This window comes from Gekko japonicus, unplaced genomic scaffold (genome assembly GCF_001447785.1).
Source record: "Gekko japonicus isolate JY-2015 unplaced genomic scaffold, Gekko_japonicus_V1.1 scaffold1716, whole genome shotgun sequence".
NCBI classification, from domain to species: domain Eukaryota; kingdom Metazoa; phylum Chordata; class Lepidosauria; order Squamata; family Gekkonidae; genus Gekko; species Gekko japonicus.
In genome coordinates, this window is record NW_015165868.1 from 186,852 (window position 1) to 201,017 (window position 14,166).

A 14,166-nucleotide genomic window follows, 5' to 3' on the forward strand; every position below is an offset into this window, starting at 1 on the left:
ACCAGCATTTTGAACTGAACTGTGAAACAAACTGGCAGCCAATGCAGCTGCTTCAAAACAGGCACTGTATGTTCCCGTCATCGGGCTCCTGACAATAATTAGGTCGCCTTAGTCTTGACTCGCGGCAGTTCCCTGGGTTGCTTTCAAGAGCAGCCCAAAGTAGTATACATTGCAGTACCCCAGTCAGGAGGTTATGAAAGCATGGATCAGTGTGGCCAGCAATGCTCCCTCTAAGCTGTGGACTCTTGTGAGCAAAAATCCAACTTTGTGAGCTACTGGCATTAAAGTTGTGAGCGAGCCATTTGGCTACTGTGTAAATTAGTTTCCTCTGGAGCCCTCCTTCCTGAGCTAAGCCAAAAATGTGTGAGCCGGAGGCTAAAGAACTGTGTGCTAGCTCACATTAATTCAGCTTAGAGGGAACACTGGTGGTCAGACTGGCTGAGTCCAAAAAAAAAAGAAAAAAGGAGGAGGTAACTGGCAAAACAAGTACAGTTGATAGAATGTAAAATTTCTGGAAAGTCTGAAGCCACAAGGGAAATTCTTTTGTTTCTTTCTGGGGTTTTTTTTTTAAGAAAGAAACCCAGACATTCTGAAGGGGGGGGGATCAAAATATATGCAATACTTATTTCCCTAGCAAACCTAAAGTTTTGCTTTAACAGCTTTAACAACATAAAATTCATTTGGCATATTTATGGAAAAGTATACATGCCTGAAGTTTTCTGTAAGTACCATTGCAAAGAAAGGCAGTCATAGAGAGAGAGACAGGAGAAAATTGCTGCACTCTATGCTACATTAGCAAATTAGCTTAAATTTTGCCACCTGAGAAGAATTTTTTTTTAAAAGTTGAAAATAGGAAACACAAATTTTGTAGTAAAGAAAATAAAGCATGTTTTGGATGAAGTAGTCTCCCATAATCTCAATTGGACTACTGAAAACTGTTCAGTAGTGCATTATTACCATTTGTATTACAGAGTATAAACTGAGGACAAAACTAGTCACATTTGAACAGTAAACATATACTTGAAAATATGATGTATATGTCCAGTAGGCATGACTCTGTAACACTGTAACCCCCTCATGAATCACTGCCTTGTCATGGTGAGGGGGCTTGCGTGGTTCGATGAGGCTGTGGGCTATGCCGTGGAGGGCCACCCAAGACGGACAGGCCACAGCAGAGAACTCAGACCAAGAGTGATCCCCTGGAGAAGGAAACAGCAACCCACTCCAGTATTTTTGCCAAGAAAACCCCATGGACAGTATCAAAAGGCTAAAAGATATGATGCCGGAAGATGAGCCCCTCAGGTCGGAAGGTGTCCAATATGCTACTGAGGAAGAGCAGAGGGCAAGTACAAGTAACCCCAGAAAGAGTGAAGCGGCTGGGCCAAAGCCGAAAGGACGCTCAGTTGTGGATGTGTCTGATGGTGACAGTGTCATAGATGCAACGAACATGAAATTGAGCAAACTTCAGAGGACGGCGGAAGACAGGAAGGCCTGGCGAGATCTGGTCCATGGGGTCGCAAAGAGTCGGACTCGACTGCGACTGAACAACAACAAACACTGTAAATGGTCTTAACATAAAAATACATTCTACATCTTGTATATGTAGAAGCCGATCTTTAAAAAAAATATTTCACTCATTGATAGACAATGGTCCTGGTCTCACGAGCCAGATGATCCACTGCTGAAGGGCGGCAAATCAGAGCCGGAGCAAAAAGAACCATGGAAGCATGATTCGACGTGCCCCCGCAGCTCCATGCTCCGGCAGCCAATCACACGGTGTGCAGCAAACCGGCAGTAGCGCAGTTGTGCGCATGTGTGGGATGGGGAACGGCGCTGGCTACGATGGCCTACCGGCGCTTCCCTGACCAGACGCCTTCCATTGGCCGGCATCATCCGGTAGATACTGCTGCTTTGCTAGTACCTTTTTGATGTGCGTTTGTGGGCCAAAGAGACGGAATGGGGACGGGTGCGGGCCGCTTCCCAGATGTTGCGGTGTGATTGTGCCTGCTTGATGTGCCCCCGATCCGTCCCTCTTGCGGATCAAATCTTCCCGTGTGACCGGTGCCAATGTTTCTTAGGCATTTTAAAAAGAGCTCCTCCAAATTTCCAGTTCTTCCTTTGAAAAAAATGGGGGGAGAAGTCCCTGAAGGAAAAAAATTGACCTCCCAATTTTTTTAATGAGCCTTAATATGTCAAAGAAGAAGAGGAGGAGGAGGAGGAGGAATTATACCTCCATCCTTCACTTGGAGTCTCAGACTGGCTTACAAACTCCTTTCCCTTCCCCTCCCCACAACAGACACCCTGTGAGGTAGGTGGGGCTGAGAGAGCTCTGACAGAAACTACTCTTTTTTCAAGAACAGCTCTTATCAGAACTACGGCTTGCCCAAGGTCATCCAGCAGCTGCAAGTGGAGGAGTGGGGAAATCAAACCCGGTTCTCCCAGATCAGAGTGTGCGCACTTAACCACTACACCAACTGGCTAACTGAGGTGTAAAAAGTAAAGGTAAAGGTCCCCTGGCTTGAAAGCCAGTCGAATCCGACTCTAGGGTTGCGGTGCTCATCTCCGTTTCAAAGCCGAAGAGCCAGCGCTGTCCGAAGACGTTTCCGTGGCCATGTGGCCGGCAGGACTAAACACCAAGGCACACGGAACGCTGTTACCTTCCCAGTGAAGTGGTACCTATTTATCTACTTGCAATTTCTTGCTTTCGAACCGCTAGGTTGGCAGGAGCTGGAACTAGAGACGGGAGTTCACTCCGTCATGCAGCAACTCGGGTCTCAAACTGCTGAACTACCGACCTTCCACAGCCTGCAGTTCAGCATCTTAACCACTTGAGGCACCGCAGCTCCTTTAACTGAGGTGACCCAGGGACAAATCTCTACTCAGTCAATGAAACTCATTGGCTTGCCTAACATCAGTTACTCTTTCTCAACCCATCCTACCACACTGGGTTGTTGTGAGGATAAAATGGAAAAGGGGAGAGCCCTCATATGCTGCCCTGAGTTCCTTGGAGAAAGGGTGGGATGAAAACTGACAGTGAGACAAGGGTTTCCCTCAATGAGAAGGTAAGTAACAATGGACAAGCTTCGCTGAGGGTTAGTTTGCCCACCATTACTGCTCCTTCCATGCACAAGGCAGACACCATACTGCTCTAGAGATCTGGGTGACTTCTCTAGACCCAGAGAAGCAGTGTGGGATAATGGTTAGAGTGTCACATTAGGACCTAAGAAAGCCAGGTTCAAGGTCACACCCTTTCATGAACCTCAATGGGGGGCCTTGGTCCAGTCACTCTCTCCAGGAGTTCACAAAACCAAACAAGGACCTACGGTAAGTAGGAAAACCAACATAACATATCATAAATAATTTTATATTTTTTGAAAAATATTTTTACAATAATTTGTACATATATCATAAATCATCTTAATCAAAAATATCAAAAATCATATCCAAGAATCTCAAAAGTTATTGTACAACCTTTAATAATAGTCCTCCTCTGTTAAATAAAGTTTCAAGAGGGAGGACTCCTTAAAGTCTCTTTATAACATGTGCTCGAGCACATGTTATAAAAAGACTTTAAGGAGTCCTCCCTCTTGAAACTTTATTTAACAGAGGAGGACTATTATTAAAGGTTGTACAATAACTTTTGAGATTCTTGTTGATTAAGATGAGTTATTATATATGTACAAATTATTGTAAAAATATTTTTCAAAAAATATAACATTATTTATGATATGTTATAATCATCTGTGCACGGTACTTGTTGTATGTTGACTCTCTCCAGGAGAGCAGGAGGCTTTTACACCCCACCTTTCTATACTGTAAGGAGTCTCAAAGCAGCTTACAGTCACCTTCCCTTTGGGTGATTCTGCATTGGCTTTTCCCTCCACTGTTTTACCAAAACCATGTTGGAACAGAAATTCCCCTCTGCATTGCATGACATTTTCTCTTTCCTTGATCATCGGATTTTACGGTACCCTCTACACTGCATGCCGCTGTCACTTTCTTTGATCGTTGGATTTTATGGTACCCTCTACACTGCACACCACTTTCACTTTCTTTGATCATCAGGTTTTATGGTACCTTCTGCATAGATTTATGGCCGTTCAGGGGTGACTCTTCAGTCAGTACATCATTGCCCTGGGGTACTTGAATGTGGTTCTGATCTGCACCTTTTCCTCAGTGTTGAGAATATGTGGAGCAAAGGCCAGATGCAGAACCGCCCTTCCTCTCCCCACAAAAGGCACCTTGTGAGGTAGCTGGGGCTGAGAGAGTTCTGAGAGAACAGTGACTGGCCCAAGGTCACCCAGCAAGCTGCTGGTGGAGGAGTAGGGAATCCAAACCAGTTCTATAAATTAGAGTCCTCTGCTCTTAACCACGACAGTACTCTGGCTCAGCCTAACCTACTTCACGGGGTGGGCTGTGAAGATAAAATAGGGAAGTGACAACCACATACCCTATGATCCTTGGAATAAGGGGGAGAACAAAATGGTCCCAGTCCATGACGAAAAATGATAAGGATCAACAGAGAGGGCCGGTGCTTGGCCTGAACCGAATGTGCAGAAGAAGAGTTGGTTTTTATATTCTGCTTTTCTCAACCTGAAGGGGTCTCAAAGTGGCTTACAATCAACTTTCCCTTCCCCTCCCCACAACAGGCACCTTGTGAGGCAGGTGGGGCTGAGAGAGCTCTGAAAGAACGGTCACTGGCCCAAGGTCACCCAGCAGGCTTCAAGTGGAGGAGTAGGGAATCAAACCCGGTTCTCCCGATCAGAGTCCGCCGCTCTTAACCGATACACCACACTGGCTCTCGGAATATAACCCACAATCCTCTGCAAAATGGCAGAGGATCAGAAGGTCTCCTAGTGGATAAGTTGAAGAGAGAAACTCAGTAAACCGCTGACATAAGGCCAGAAACGTATGGAAAATACACACACCTCCTCAAACCAAAAGTGACATGAACTTGTCAAATCTGACATCTGCCCCCCCCAGCTCTTTCTATAGCTGAAACTTTTGACTTCAACTAATGCAGCTTCTGTCCCTCCTCCTCTTTCCTACCTTGAGGTGTTATTTTCCAAAGTCTGTGATTATTTTTTTTCCCCCAGAGGCAGCATTTGGCTTCTGGCTGACAGTGATTTTTTTTATATATATATAACTTATATTTACTGTGACAGACACAGCAATGAAAGAGTTAGCCCACATCAATTGCCAAGTGCACTTTCTCTGTAGTGTGTTTCTTTTGGGGTTTCAAAGACTATAATTATGGCATAAACATTCAAAATATAAAAAAGTACCAGAAAGGTAAAACAGAATTTCCTAGCTCCGGAGTGCACTATTTTTCTATCGCCAGTTTTGTTCAGTAAGGATAGGTGGGGGGGGGGGGAGGGGGGGCGACTGTTTGCCTTGTGTTTTGGGGAGGGGTTGGGACTCAGTGGTAGAGCACCTGCTTTGGATACAGAAGGTCCCAGGTTCGATCACCGGCACTTGCAATTAAAAGGATCCGGTAGCGGGTGATGTCAAAAGAGACCTAGGAGAGCCCGCTGCCTGTCAGAGTAGAAAATACTCTACCAGTTGTCTGATTCGGTATAAGGCTGCTTCATCTGCTCAAGTAGCAGGTGACCACTGTTCCCTCTAAGTGGAGTTAGTGTGAACTAGCTTTCAGTTTTTTAGCCTCTGGCTCAAACATTTTTTTCTTAGCTCAGGAAGGATGGCTCCAGAGCAATGCTCCCTCTAAGCTGTGGAGTCTTGTGAGCAAAAATTCTGCGTTGTGAACTACTGGCATCAAAGCTGTGATCTAGCGATTTGGATACTGCATACATTAGTTTGCCAGTTTGGTGTAGTGGTTAAGTGTGCGGACTCTAATCTGGGAGAACCGGGTTTGATTCCCCCACTCCTCCACTTGCAGCTGCTGGTGTGACCTTGGGTCAGTCACAAGCTCTGGCACAGCTGTTCCTGAAAGAGCAGTTTGTGTCAGAGCTCTCTCAGCCCCACCCACCTCACTGGGTGTCTGTTGTGGGGAGGGGAAGGAAAAGGAGTTTGTAAACCACTCTGAGACTCTAAGTGAAGGGCGGGGTATAGATCCAATCTCTTCTTCTCCTTCTCTGGAGCCATCCTTTCTGAGCGAAGACAAAAGTGTATGAGCCAGAGGCTAAAAAACTGAGCTAGTTCACACTAATTCAACTTAGAGGGAACACTGCTCCAGAGCCAACTAATGCATGCAGTAGCCAAATGGCTCTATCACAACTTTAATGCCAGTAGCTCACAAAGTAGAATTTTTGCTCACAAGACTCCACAGCTTAGAGGGAGCATTGCAGGTGAAGTGAAAATAGTAGGAGAAGAAGAGATTGGATTCATACCCCGCCCTTCAGTACCCAAAGGTGTCTCAGAGCGGCTAATAAACTCCTTTCCCTTCCCCTCCCCACAACAGACACCCTGTGAGGTGGGTGGGGCGGAGAGAACTCTGACACAAACTGCTCTTTTTCAAGGACAGCTGTGCCAGAACTATGGCTTGCCTAAGGTCATCCAGCCAGGTGCAAGTGGAGGAGTGGGGAATCAAACCCGGTTCTCCCAGAGTAGAGTCCGCGCACTTAACCACTACACCAAACTGGCTCCATATGGGACCCTCGAGATACTGACTTGGGTAGACCAATGATCTGTCTCATTAAAAGGCAGTTTCATGTGTCTCTGTACATTCTCATCGTAAGTGTGGGTCACTGTCCTGCTGAGATCAACAAAAGAAAGGAGCAGAGAGATCATAAACCTTCATGTTTCCCCCTAGCATAGGGCTCAGTACAAACTTGTTAAGAAGCCTTCCTCCACACACAAGCCCTTTCTCCACATGAGACATGGAAGGAAAACAATCCTATTGTGGCCTGGAAATGACAAAAAAAAAAAAGGTCGTGTCACGGTAACAGGGTTGCCACCCAGGCTACCCGCCTCCCTGGACTCCCATCGACTATTCCCATCTCCTCTTGTGGTGTATTCAATGTGACCAATGTCTGTATGAAAACGCAGTGATTGAAACACCATGTGAAGCTTCGTCCTGGGCTAAGATCCAAATCCCTCAATGACTATTGATAGCCCAGGAAGAGCCAACCAATCACCAACATCCAGTTCCATGAGACGGAACAATTGTGATTGGACCTTATCCGTGCAACCTCATAGGTTGATATTGTAAGATAGGGCGTGGCTATATTAACCTGGAGAGTTTAAAAGAAGAACAGCTTCAATGCTAAAGCTGTTCTGGCTATTCATATTGATCTGTTTGGAGTTGAGTTACGAGTTGCTGAATAAAGCTGATCTTTTGCTGAAATCACTCTCTGACTCTTTGTTAAGTAACTGACTTAACACCTCTCGTACTCCAGTTGCTCCTAATCAGCTGCTTGTGCCAGAAGAACCAGGGGTGTGTATAAGTTGCTAGTGGGGGACATTCACAGTGAACAAAGAGAGTGAAGGATGTGGGTGGGGGAGGAATGAGTTGTGTGGGAGCTGTAGTGGGTGAAAGTGCACCCACAGAGGTTTCTAGGACGGTGGATGGAACAGAAAAACTAAGTTTTGCAATGGTACACCATTTCCTGAAGTTTTGTCACCAGCAAATTGCACTACAAAGTGATTGGAGCAAATGCAAAAGGCTATTCATGGGGAAAGAACCAACACATTTCTTTGTGTCTTAAGGCTGATTCCAGCTCTTCATCAGGGGAAGCCTTGGAAACACCTTCGCTTGAAATCCGCCCTTTCTATTCTACTACAAAAGTTGGACTACATCCCCTCCTTGGGAGAAAAAGCTATTTTGAGATGCCTGTCATTCATAAATCCCTTCCTCCCTCCTTTTTGCCCAACACTTGAATTGTTGTTTTAATGTCTTTGTATGCATCTTAGCTCTGTTTTTAATTATTTTAATGATGTGCTTCTGTTGGTTTTAGCGGTTTTAGAATGTGATTTTATTAAATACGTTTTAATTTGTTAGCCACCTCGGTAGCCCTTGTGAGGGCAGAAAGGCGGGATATAAATTTTGTAAATAAATATGTTTGGCATCAAAGGGCCTTAGGGCTGCCAAGTCCCCCAGGGGGGCGGGGGAAACCCCCGCCCGGGAGGCCCGTTCCCCGGCGCCGCCAGATTGGGCCCTGGGGGGAACCCCACCTACAAAGCACGTCACACGGAAGTGACGTAAGCACGTCCGGGACGTTGGGGGCGGGGCCACAATCATCTGAGGGGAAACTCTATGGTTTTCCCTCAGATGATTTTGGCCCCGCCCCCAACGTCCCGGACGTGCTTACGTCACTTCTGTGTGACGTGTTTGCGGCGCGCGCACACGAAGACTCCCGGAGCAAGCCGGGACTCCCCTGCTCTAGGAGAGGTGAGTACTTGGCAACCCTAAAGGGCCTAACTATACATTATATCGTTTATGGGTGCACTTCAGATCCTGTCAAACCTGGACTGCTGCACTGCAGCTTAATTTCCAAGCGTGTGGGGGGCTCGATTTGGATTGGTCTCACAGTACATGGGGGAAGGGGCTTACCCACCCCATGTCATTTTTCCGAACTGAAACATCCCTGAGGAAATAGCATCTCCCCAAACTGAATTCCAAGCATACTTGAAATTTAAGTTTCAGCATAGAATACCCAGCACACGTCTGGTTTGACTAGAGTAGGGGCTTAAGCAGTGTAACGAATAGTTAGGCCCTAAAGCACATAAAATGGTGGCATTCACAACAGATAATGCACCACTTGAAAATTCTTCACTACAGGGCACGCTTATGTAACTGGTATAACTTTACACTGCAGACAAATGCAACGTTGGCAGTCGAGTTCTGTTTGCCAAGAGAGTGAAGCCTTGCTTTTTGGTTTTGCAAAAGTCTCAAAGATCTCATGCTTTAACTCTGTACTTAACAGAGGGTTTCTTCCCCCACCTCCGCCTTTGGCTACTGAAACTATCAAGGACTTAGGGGTTATGTGTATGAGGAGGGAAAAAATCAGAGTATACAAGAGCCAAATTAGTGAGATAAATTCTCCAGTGACTCCTCACATTACAGCAAGATGCTGATCAAAGGCATAAAATTACAAAATTAAGAAATGCAAAAGTCATTTCCATTTCCATCAGAAGCGCTCCCTCTGCACACATTAGTAAGTTAAGCCTCATAACACCGGTGGGGAATGTCTTGATAATCCCCACTGCATGGCTTAGTTCTTTGGAGCGGGCTCTTCAAAAACAAAACAGAGAGGAAAAAAATATTAAGACTGAAAATATAATTCCAACTCCACATGATTTCATGGAAAATTTCCCTGATCGTCAGACTTTTCTCTCCTTTGAGAAAGTTACGTCTTGTTGTTTCTGACAGTACTGATTGGCAGTTGGCTCTCCATGGTCTCAGGCAGACGTCTGAGCACATCAAATGCTACCTAGTCCTTTCACCTGCAGATTCTAGGGATTGAACCTGGTACCTTCTCCATGTAAAGCAGATGCTCTGCCATTCAGCTATGATCCTCAAGTTCTGCCATTCCCAGAATTCCCCCCCCTTTAACTACATGGAGACCTCAGATTAGTCTTCTTGATATGCTTTGGAACTTTGTGTTATGTGCTGTCAATTAGTGTTGCCAACTTTGGTTTGGGAAATTCCTGAAAATTTGGGGGTGCAGCCTGAGTAGGGATCTTGGAAGGGTATACATGCCATGGAGTCCACCCTCCAAAGCAGCCATTTCCTCCAAGGGAACTGACCTCTGTAATTTGGAGGACAGCTGTAAATCCAGGAGATCTCCAGACTTTGGAAACTGGCAATCCTCTGTCAAGTTGCTTCCAATTTACGGCGACCCTGTGAATTAATGACCTCCAAAACATCCTATCAGGAAACAGGAAACCTCCTCAGGAAACAATCCATATACAAAAGAACCTCCTCAGGAAAGCTCCTCCATTAGCATGTTCATAGCCTGGGGAACTCCTACAAGATAATGACTCAGCCCTACCCCACCTTCCGGAGTAGATATAAATTACCTGCCTACCATTTTTCTTCTTACCTTGACACAGAGAGTACTCCATCTTTCTTGTGTTATACCTCTGAGGATGCCAGTCACAGCTACTGGCGAAACGTGAGGTTCTACAATGCCAAGACCATGGCCACACAACCCAGAAAATCTACAGCAACTAATTACTATGACTGTTTGTAATGAATGTAAAATTATTGTTATGATCCATCCTGAGCCTACTTGTGGGGAGGGTGGACTATAAGTTGAATCAATCAATTAATCAATCAATCAGTCATATCCTATGTCTTGCAAACTGAAGGCTGTGGCTTCCTTCATTCAGTCAATCCAGCCCAAGTTGGGTCTTCCTCTTTTCCTACTGCCTTCAACTGCTCCTAGCATCGGAACTTTGGGAAGCAGGGAAACCTCCCTTCCGTCCCAATGCCTTGGGTTTCTCCTCAAGCTCTGTTTGGCTCCCAAACTATTTTCAAAGCTGGCTAGAAAGCTTGTATGTCTCGCTTCTAGAGAAGCATCAGCTCTTAGTCTCTGACATGGCCAGCCAATCGTAACATCTTTGCTAAGCTTGGTGCCTGAAACCTCATTCCTCTTTGCGCGCTCCCTCAACCGACACCTTCTGATTAGCTTTTTTATACACTGGTTTCATCTACCCAACCGTGGACTTCTCCTTGGCACTGAAAGTGACGCCTAGATGTTTCCACTGATGCAACCATCCTTAAGGGCTGTGCGGCTGGCTTTGTTGGGTGGGATGAACAAACGTGTTTCTGCCTGTTGACCGGAATCCCGCTCCGGTCTGTAAAGTAATATGCACACGAATGGACTTCATTTGCTACAATTCTTATTCTGCCTCAATCGACTGTGGAGTCTGTGTTATTGGTGCCGTGCCTGGACAAGACACACCAGCGTGGAACAAGGAACTACCAGCTGATAGACCATTGCCTCAGGCTTCCTAATGCCAAGCGCTCACCCATGTTCATATGTCTCTAATACTACAGTCAACTTCAAAAGGCACATTAATACTTGGCGGAGCAGTTTACATGGCTGCCCCTGAACTCTGTGGAAAACCAGAACCTACAGGGATTGAATGGATTTTTCCTGCCTCAGTGATCTCTTCACAACTTAAACATGGTTTGCCCATTTCAAATGTTAAAGTTGTCAGTGTTACCAACCAATTAACTCTCCCCAAAATAAAATGTTTACCAGAGGCTTTGTAGTCTGCAGATGATTAAAGATCATCAGAGCGCATGGTGGGAACTGTGTACATAAGTTACGATGGTTGATATTTAATTTGGGGCTGCTAGGCAAGGAGAAAGGAGTGCTCCAGAAGTAATAAAGTGGTTGATTTGTGTGTGTGTGGGGGAACCACACGATAATTTGCTACACAATCCCGGTCACACGGAGGGTTTTGGCCCGGGAGAGGGACGGATCTGGGCCGCAGCAAACGGGCGCGATCTCACCGCAACATCTGGGAAGCGGCGTGCACCCGTCCCCAATCCGTCCCTAACCCCGGAAACCCCGCAGCAAAAAAGAACCACTGACAGAGGTGGTCTTACCTGAACGGCCGTGGCTTCCTTCCCGGCATCTGATTGTGCCGGGGAGCAACGCCGCCACGGCTCAGGGGATCCGTGTGATCCTGCCGCGGCATGTCTATTTTGGTGCGGCTTCCAAAAGCTGCACTTTGGCCGCGCATCCCCCCCCCCGTGTGGCAGGGGCCTATTACACCCTTTTGCTGGGATAGTTGCTGTCACTGCACATCTCATGGTTCAGAGGATGTCTGAAGTCTTCTGCCTGTTGGGGTTGTCCCCACGCAGTGGCTAGCAACGATGACCTCACCACTTTCTCCCCTTGAAAACACCACACCTATGAAGTGCCTCAGATGGGGAATGGTATGGTATAGCCTGATCTCATCAGATCTCGGAAGCTAAGCAGCGTTGGCACTTGGTTGGGGAACCACTGAGGAAGACTCTGCAAGAGGAAGTCAATGGGTAGCCACCTCTGCTTCTCACTTGCCTTGAAAGCCCCTTGCTGGGGTCACCAGAAGTCGGTTGTGACTTGACAGCACATATCCATAAAGTCTGACCATGTTGTTGGAAGCAAACACATTGGTGGAAGACTGAAGATGCTTCGAGCCCAACATGGAAGCAATAGTGGGGACAGCAGCAAGCTTACTGATAAGAGAGAGTCTTGAAGCACATTTTGTTTTTTCCCCAAGCCAAACTCACAGTATTTGTTATGGCGACTTTCCCCATATCGAAACAACAAAAGATTTAGATGCTTCTGAGGAAAACTCAGGTGTGGTCCAATAAACTCAGGGGAGGAGGCTGCCTCGTTCATGCTCTCCATCTGGCCTGTCTGCCATCCAGGAGTAGTGAATGGAGAAGTTTTGGTTCTTTATCATATAAGGGGAACTTTCCCTTAGCAATACCTTGCTGATAAGTATGGTGGGCCAACTGGGGTAAGACAAAAAACTGAAAGACCCAGGTTCAAATCCCCACTTTGCCATGGACTCTTACTGTGTGGGGTTCCTCAGGGGGCACTCCTCTCCCTGATGTTATTTAACATCTATATGGGCCCCCTCGCCCAGCCTGGCAAGGAGTTTCAGACTTGGGTGTCATCAATATGCCGAAGACACCCAGCTATATCTGTTATTGGGTGGCCAGCCGACTGCTGCCCCATAAAATCTAGCTGAGGGCTTGGAGTTCGTAGTGGGATGGTTAAAAAGGAGCAGTCTGAGACTGAATCCGATGAAGACGGAGGTTCTGTGGCTGGGGTTGGGCCCTCAGGACTGGAGCCTAGGTTTCCAGCTCTGGACGGGGCGCCATTGACACCGGCACCATTTTGTTAAGAGCTTGGGTGTGGCTTTGGATGCCTCCCTATCAATGGAGGCCCAGTTCACACATGTCACTAGGTTGGCATTCCTCCATCTTTCCCAAGCCCGACAACTGGCTTCTTTCCTCTCAAGCCCTGACATAGCCACAGCAATCTATGCAATGGTCACCTCCAGACTAGACTACTGTAACTTGTTCTATGCTGGCCTACCCTTGAGACTGACCCGGAAAATCGAGCTGGTCCAGAAAACGGCAGCGTGAGTCCTGATGGAAACATCATGGACGGCACATATACAACCAGTGCTACACCAGCTACACTGGCTTCCAGTGGAGTACCGAGTCAGGTTCAAGGTTTTAGTACTGACCTTTAAGGCCTTGAGCGGTCTGGGACCAATGTACCTACGGGACCGTCTTCTCCAGTGTGTCCCCAGGCAAGTTTTATGCTCTTCGAGCAACAACTTGATGGTGATCCCTGGCCCCAGAGATATCTGGCTGTCCTGGGCCAGGGCCTTTTTGGTTCTGCCCCCGACCTGGTTGAACTCTCTGCCAAATGACATCAGGGCTGTGGGATCTTGTGCAATTCTGCTGGGCCTATAAGGCAGAGATGTTCCGCCAGGCTTTTGGTTGAGGGCAGCAATGGTTACCCACTGGCTGGCACCCTTCTTTCCTCTCCCCTCCATATTCTGAGTTCCCTTTCCCCCACCCAGAAGAAAAAGGGACTGGTAGTCCAGAATCGGGATCCATAATAATATAGGAAAATCACCATCTTGGATCTTTTTATCTACACTGAGATTTCTACCAATGTTTTGTGTTTTGTATTTTATGGCACTGTGTCTTGTACATTGCCCAGAGCCCAGTGCGAGCCAGGATGGGGCGATTTGATGATGGCGGTGGTGGTGGAGCCTCCTGGTGTGACCTCAGGGCAGTACTGCTCTTTCAGCCTAACCTGCCTCACAAGTCTGTTGTTGAGAGGACAAAACAGAGGAGAGGAGAATGTTGTAAGTCACCAGGGAGAAAAGTAAGGTATAAATAGCTAAATAAGTGCATCTTGAAAGCACAGGTGGAAATGTTTAGCCCACCGGAGACCATCTCCAGGACAACCCAACAAACAGTTGACCAATTGCAAGGTCTTTGTTTGTACACAGAACCCGGGGGGGGGGGGAGGATCCAACTGCTGTGCCATTTTATGCACATGAAATAACAGAAGACAGATTGCGGTTCATTGCACTGCTTTGCATCTGACACACACCCCCTTCGGATTTCTGTGGGAACCATAATAATATTCCTAGCACCCAGCACTTTCAAGTGTTCAAAGCACTTCTCATACGTTATCTTACATAATCTGTACAACACCTCTGAAAGGTAGATCAGTG

At 46.8% G+C, this 14,166-nt stretch overlaps 1 protein-coding gene across 1 annotated transcript in view; it reads right to left on the minus strand.

Annotated features, from left to right (window-relative positions):
- TPK1 (thiamin pyrophosphokinase 1) overlaps positions 1–14,166 on the minus strand; it is a gene marked incomplete at its 5' end in the record, with an annotated part of 382,875 nt that overhangs the window by 169,085 nt on the left and 199,624 nt on the right. The gene's annotated exons all lie outside the window — the stretch shown is intronic.